General features: G+C 43.9%; 1 long non-coding RNA gene across 1 annotated transcript in view; it reads right to left on the minus strand.

Moving 5' to 3' along the window:
• Window positions 1-2,277: 2,277 nt before the first annotated feature.
• The window catches only part of LOC116070460, an 8,160-nt gene continuing 3,155 nt past the window's right edge, over window positions 2,278-7,282 (minus strand). Inside the window, exons 3-4 of the long non-coding RNA XR_004110402.1 lie at window positions 3,721-3,936; window positions 2,278-3,050 (exon numbers count right to left, since the gene is read on the minus strand). This is a non-coding gene — a long non-coding RNA (uncharacterized LOC116070460). The remainder of the gene's footprint in view (window positions 3,051-3,720; window positions 3,937-7,282) is intronic.

Genomic DNA, 7,282 nt, shown 5'->3' on the forward strand with positions numbered 1-7,282 from the left:
GTCTGAAAGTGAACTTCTTTCACTGCCAAAGTGATTGAACTCAGAGCTATGCTGCCACCGTGCCACTAGGAAGAGGCCCATCTTTATTTTTTCCTAAGATCCACAACAGGAATGAAAAGTTCTTCTGAACTGTAGCTGTTCATTTGCCTTTGGGAAGGTGAAGACACAGGCCCCTTTACTGCGATGGAATCCAGAGCATGTTCGGTTCAGAGCATGTGTATTCCAAGTTTGTCAAGTCTGGAAGATGAGATGTTAATATAAATTCAAGTCTTTTCTGCACTTCTGCCAAGCCTTAGACTTTTTTTCTGCGAATGTGTGATGATTCATGTCAGGCAGGATCTTCTATGAGTTTGCTTTTCTCTTTTCCTGTGTGCCAGAACCAGCATTCAGCACTGTGGAGAGGACCAGAGCAACAGGTAGAGTGTTCTTTGTGCTTCTCTATGCCTCCAGGGACTCAGTGCATCTAGAACATATTTTTGAATAGCTTTCAACGTCCCCTTCCTCCTCTGTCTCTGTCTCTGTCTCTGTCTCTGTCTCTGTCTCTGTCTCTGTCTCTGTCTCTCTGTCTCTCTCTCTCTCTCTCTCTCTCTCTCTCTCTCTCTCTCTCTCTCTCTCTCTCTCTCTCTCTCTCTCTCTCTCTTCTAGGACATAGGGCATTGTATAGCTCAGAATAGACTCAAACTCCCTATGTAACTAAGCTTTTTTTTTTTTAAACTATTTTACATTGATTTATGTAATGAAATGGGCAGGGCTCATATCACCAAGCACTTATGAAAGTTCCAGCTCCAAGGAATCAGTTCTCATACCTCCACTACCCACTGAGCCATCTTATTGGCCAAACTTAAACTTCTGATCCTCCTGCCTCTGCCTCCTGACTGCTGGGATGTCAAGCATGTGTCATCATACCCCATTTATTTGTTTGCTACTGATGAAGCCTGAGATTTCATATATGACAGGATTCTACCAACTGACATACATGCCCAAAACAACATCCACCTTTTCTTAAATAAAACTTGCTTAGGAAATCATGCATTATGGCACATTCCTTTAATTCTAGCTTAGACTTAGGAGGCAAAGGTAAGCAGATCTACATGGTATACAAAAGCAACAACAACAACAAAGTGTTTTCCTTTTTACAAACTATGTAGAGAATGTTTGAATTTGTAGGCCCAAAGAGGTGACTATGTGGTTAAGAACATTCAATGCTCTTACACAGGACCTGGATTTAGTTCCCAGCATCTACATGGCAGCTCACAACCATATGTTAACTCCAGTTCCAGGGTATCCAACACCCTCTTGTGGCCTCTGCCAGACACTCATGTGGTACACATATACATGTAGGCGAAACTCTCATATACATAAATGAAAATAATTTTTTTCATGATGGGGTTTCACTCTCCTGAAACTCTCTCTGTAGATCAGGCTGTCATTGAACTCTGAGATCCTCCTGTCTTCCACATGCTCGAATTCAAGGTTATGTGCCACAACAACTGACTTAAATAACTTTTTTTCAATTGGGGGTTTGCATTGTTTTGGGACAGAACTTTACTCTGTATCCCAAGTTAACCTCCTATCTCAAGTACTCAAGAGTTGAAATTACATGCCTGGCTTACTGTGTTATAAATTTTTGGCTAACCTGGCTTGGCTCTTTAGTTAGATATTGGTATATTTACGGACTTAGAAATACCTATCTCATTTAGTTACTTACCCTGACATGTTTTAGCACAGCCTAGACTCATACAAGCAAACAAAAGGAAAGCAAACAGGAAAGATACAACTGAGAACCCATTGGTAGTGGTGAACTTTGTCCAGGAAGGAAGTTCAGGCCAGGTCCACAGAAAAGAGGTAAGTATACTGGCTGCTGGAGGGGGCAGGGTACGGAGGATAGGTGTTTCATACAGGAAATGTCATTTGCAAAGGCCTAGAGGTGTGAATGTATGTGATATATTGAAAGAACAGCCTGTAGCTCTACTGCAGAACATGCAGTGCCTGAGGCAGAGAAGACAAGCTAGGTCATGAGTAGCATGAGGGAGCTATGAGTGAGGGCTAAACTGTCTTATAAAAAGGTTGGCAGTTCCTCCTATTAAGATTGGAAAATCCCCAATCCTTCCCCCAACTCTTCCACAAGACTTCCTGTGTCTAGTCCTTCAGTGACTTGAGGTGTCATGGTGGGTTGGTACCCAGGGGAATGCTTCAGGATGGGAATGGAGATGGTGGAGGGGTGAGGCTGTGTGAGAGGGGACTGGGAGTAGGGGGGGGTTATGATCTAGATGTAAATTCTTTAAATAAGTTTATTTGTAGAGATTGGAAAAAACACTGCTTAGCTAAAAAGCTGCCTTCCTCACAGTGTGAGGACATTCCTGGTTTCTCACTTAGACGTTGTTTACCCTCCTGTGCTTTCCTTAACTGTTTCTTCAACCCAGTTTGTCTTCCCCTTGGGCACCCAGAAAGACCGCAATGCCTGCACTCTAACTAATGAAGCTTCATCCTTGAGTTCCAGTGAGATATATCTAGTAAAATGGATACCCCTTCTAGAATCATCTACCGGCCAGCCTAAGCTGGCAAAGCCCAAGGTGGAAGAATCCTGGTTCCCAGTGTCACTTCATAGGAGACTGTTTACCCATAACAATCGGACAGCGACCCGGAAATTAGTGAGGGAGATTTCTATGCCAAGAAGCTGGGAATGGGATTTTTCTGCTGTAGTTTTTAAGCTAGCAGGTAATCCACTGAGGGAGAAAGTTCTCAGAAAACAGGTAGGGGCTTATCAGACATTGAGTCCCAGTGTCCGGGTGAACACCATTACCACTTGCTCACTTTCCTCTTGAGCTAAGCTCACACCCTCATACTGAACTCCCCTAAGCTTGTTGGTGGCAGGCGTTCAGCTGTCCCTGATGTCATTCCATCCCTGGCTGACCACTTCCTTCAGAATATAGACCAGCTGCATGGAACCAGGTCTTCAGGCAATCTCTAAGGGTTCAATCCTGCTCCCAGCAGAAGTAGCCATTCATCCCGATACATGTCCTCAGGAGTCCCTTCCAAATTTCAGAAGCCTAGGAAAAGAACAGACATCTCGGGAAGTAAGAATGCATGCCGGTGTGTAAACATGATTAGGGCAGATGCTGGATTTCAAACTCAATACCAGGTATGGAAAGGGCTCTGGGGGAGTCAGGGTTTCAGCCTGTCATGACTCACTTATTCTTCCTGTTTCAAACTTTGGATGTGGTGTCAGAGGTGTTAGCCTGACTTTAACCTGACTTACTCTGTATATACATATGTCTGCTTAGGAGGTACATAGTGGGTCTGAGCTCTGTGCTCTCTGGAAACAAGCCTGAATGCAACTGATAGACATTCTTCCACCTGAAAAAAAAAATCAGACCTAGTAGGAAATAAGGAGAACTGGAAGGAGAGCACTTTAGGAACAGGAGCCCGGCCTGAGATGGGTGGTTCCCATGGGATTTTGGTGCTTAGCAAGAAAGAGCTCAGTTTTATGTGAATCCAGAGAATTCTTCTACAGCAAATACTCAAAGATTCCCTTATTTGGTTCTGAGAGGTAATTTATGGCTTCAAGGGTGACAGTACAGCGATTCAGATGGCTTGCTTTTTTTTTTTTTTTTTTTTTTTTTTTTTTGAGGCGGTCTTATACATCTCAGGCTAGCCTCAAACTCACTCACTATGTAGTCAAGGCCAACCTTAACCTCTGACACTCATACCTCTACCTACCTCTCCAGGGCTAGGATCTCAGGAATGAGTCACTATGCCCAGTTTATGCAGTGCTGGGACAAGAACCCAGAGTTTCACACATACTAGACGAGCACTGTAGCAGCTGAGTGCCAGGTCATTCATTTTTGAAAATGTCCATAGCTCTATTTCATGAGATTTTATGAGGGTCACACTTGAGTCTCCTGCTTCCATTGCTTCACCGGTAACTGTTGAAACCTGAGACAAGAGAAGGCTATGAGCACTTTCGTCAAAATGAGAGCTTTGGAGTCAGAATATGGGAAATGACTCAGTGTTCTGGAGTCAGACTCCTAGGATAAAGCGCTGACTCGACCTCTAGGAAGGCTCTTGGGTGAGGCACTGAACCTCTCTGTGCCTCAGTTTCCTTCTCTGGCTGGAGAGTTCTAGCTGAGTTTTAGAGAAGACATTTGCTTCCTCCAAGTAGAGGACTTCATAGGTGTGGAATCTTCTCACCAGATCCTCCCATGATCTGACCCCCATTCTGAGACCATTAACAACTCCAGTGAAGCAGTCCCTGAATGTGGACTGAGGAGACTACTGGAGCAGATCCAAGATGAGTCAGTAGTTCTCAGAAGGTCCAGAAGCATTGTAATTCCCTGAGTTGAAAATAGCAACTCTCTCTTGATCATCTTTAAAAATTGAAGGGTCACTGGGTGGTGGTGGCACATGCCTTTAAAGGAAAGGCAGGTGGATCTCTGAGTTTGAGGCTAACCTGGTCTATAGAGTGAGTTCCAGGACAATCACGGCTACACAGAGAAACCCTGTCTTGAAAAACAAAAAACAACAACAGCAGCAAAGAGTTAAAAAATATTAGACAAGACAACAATTATCGATTGCTATAAGCTCAGTTGGCAGTGCTTGTCTATCACATACAATACATACTGGGTTCAATACCTAGCAGCACCAAAATGGTAACCAGATGTGGTGATCCATTGCCTGTAATTCTAGCCTACAGGAGATGGGGGCAGAAGAGTCATAGTTCTTTTTATTTTGAAACAGGGGCTCGCATGTATCCTAAGTGGTCTGAAATTTCACTATATAGCCAAGTATGCCCTTGAACCTTCAATCTGTGAGCCGTGTCACAGGTTTATTTTTAAACTTCCTGCCACTATTATCATAAACCTTTGCTAACTCACCTGGAGGCTAGTCTTTTTAATTTGTTAATATTTCTGACATAAGATAAAATACTATATTTCATGAGACTTTTATACTCTTTATGATCATTTCATTGGACATCTAATTTTAAAAAGTCATTTGATATATATTTATTGTTAGATTTCTAGGGAGAGCAAGTGGGGAAAGAGAGAGAGACAGACGCAGAGAGAAACTGACAGACTGGGGGTGAGGAAATAGGTTGAATTTAATTGTCCTTCAGGCAAGAGATTTATTAGCACAATGGCACAGAGCAGGGGCTGTCTGGAGCTATAAGATATCACATTACAATAATCTGAGGTAACAAGCTTCAGTCCTATGTGACTATCTCAAAGGTTTCCATAGAAAGGGAATGTCTTGCCCTTCAAGAGTGTAGGCTTAGCTAATATATGACCTTTGCTTTGTGACTAAGCTAGAGGCGCAGGACACATGTAACTTATGTTATATGTCAGGAGCACTCTTTCACTGCATATCATGGAACAAGACAGCAGTCAGGCTGCTTGTAATTCTAGGGTCTTGGGCTTGAGTATGAGAGTGGGACTTGCTCTGCCTCCAGCCCAGTCTGATTAGGACTTGGTTACCTTAAGAGTGTGGGATCACCAATGTAGACATTTTCTTTAACTAGTTCAAGGTTCTGTACTGCTCTTCTTGTTAATTGCACATGTAGAGTCATTCTCTTTCTTCCTTGATCACTTCTAACAAGCAGCTGTTATTTGGTTGAATGCCATTCATGTGGTCCCCTGGTCCCTAAATCTAATGCCATTCATGTGGTCCCTGAATCCTAAGTCCTCGTGGCTATAACATTTTCACTTTTCTACCCAGTCACCCTGCCCTGAGACTCAACCCTTCAGGGTCCCAGCCAGGTGCCAGAAAACACATGCCTCCACAGAGAATTGTCTTGTTTGGTTTTGGTGCTAGGCTCCCATCTTTGACCTCAGGCCTACTAGTTGGGAGCCTTACCACTCGGCCACCCAGGTCCTTTCAGTGAAGGATTTGATGCATTTATTCTGTACAAGTGAATGCAACACAAGACATTGGACAGAAAATGAATCCATCATGATGGAAGGATTACATTACACACAGTGATTTTTAAAGCAACCGAAGCAACTGGGAAAGGGGTGGAGATGTGACTGGATTGGTGGCATGCACTATGAAGCCTTGGTTCACTCCTCAGCATCACACAAACTTGGAATGGAGGTGTTTGTCTGGGATTCCCAGCATCCACACTCAGGCTGTGGAAGCAGAACTGGAAGTTCAAAGTCTCTTTAACTATGTGGAGAATTCTAGACCATTCTGGGCTACAAAAGACAATGTCACAATAGATGATAGACAGACAGACAGACGGACAGATAGAATATAGCTTTCATGTAGCTGTTCTTCATTGTTCCTTACATGCTGAGCCTAGTTCCCCAGGACACCTATGGCAGACTGAAAAGCAGAGCATGCATCTGAACCCTTTGCAATCTGAAGGAGTAAACAAAGCAGCTCGGTCTTTAATTAGAGGCCTGTGTGGAAGAATGTCATATCTTCCAGAATATCAGTTAGTGGTTTTCAAAAGGGACAAATGGGTGTGGGCTAGATATGTGGCATAACCACCCAGAAAGAACTGAAATTGCCAGCACACAACCACACTCCCTGATTAAAATGTGCTGCCAGGCCACTCCCTCAGGCATCGGTTTTAGTTGCCCTCAGTAGCATGTGTCTACATGTCCAGCTAAAAATAAAAGATTCTGTGCAGCACTCTCTCTGTGCCGGTCTGATGACAGTGAGCCAGGAAAGGGCAATGGGCAAGGAAGGGCTAGAGCTCCTGGCCCTAGCCCTGTGAAGGATGCTCTAGGCCTCAGTACCTCAGTTAGAGAGCAGGAATAACAGGTGCTGGTAGAGTGCTTGCTTAAAGGGCAGGGAGCCCTGGGTTCTGTTCCTGGCAGGGGATAAATGTGGTGTGGTGGGTGCACAGCTGAAATCCCAGCACTTGGGAGATGGAGGCAGGAGGATCAGAAATTCAGTCATTCTCAGATACACAGAGAATTGAGACCAGCTTTGGCTACAGGAGACCCTGTCAGAGAAGAGGGAGAGAGGAAAAGAAAGAAGGAAGGAGGGAGGAAGAAAGGGAGGGAAGAAGGGAGAGAGAGAGAAAGAGAGAGAGAGAGAAAGAGAGAGAGAGAGAATAACAACAGCTCCCTCCTCCATGAACTGCGGGTGATTAAAACCAATGCACACCCTTCTAAAGGGAAGCACTACCCTCGTGGAAGTGTAAGGACTGAGAAGAGGTAAATAACACTAGCTGGTTACTTTTCTACAATACATTTTGTGCTAAATTAGGAAGAAGTCTTTATAGTACCCATCAACTGTTTGATGGTATTTGCTACAGAACATTTTCTATAGTAGTCTA

The sequence above is a fragment of the Mastomys coucha genome, unplaced genomic scaffold, assembly GCF_008632895.1.
Source record: "Mastomys coucha isolate ucsf_1 unplaced genomic scaffold, UCSF_Mcou_1 pScaffold22, whole genome shotgun sequence".
In the NCBI taxonomy this organism is placed as follows: Eukaryota; Metazoa; Chordata; class Mammalia; order Rodentia; family Muridae; genus Mastomys; species Mastomys coucha.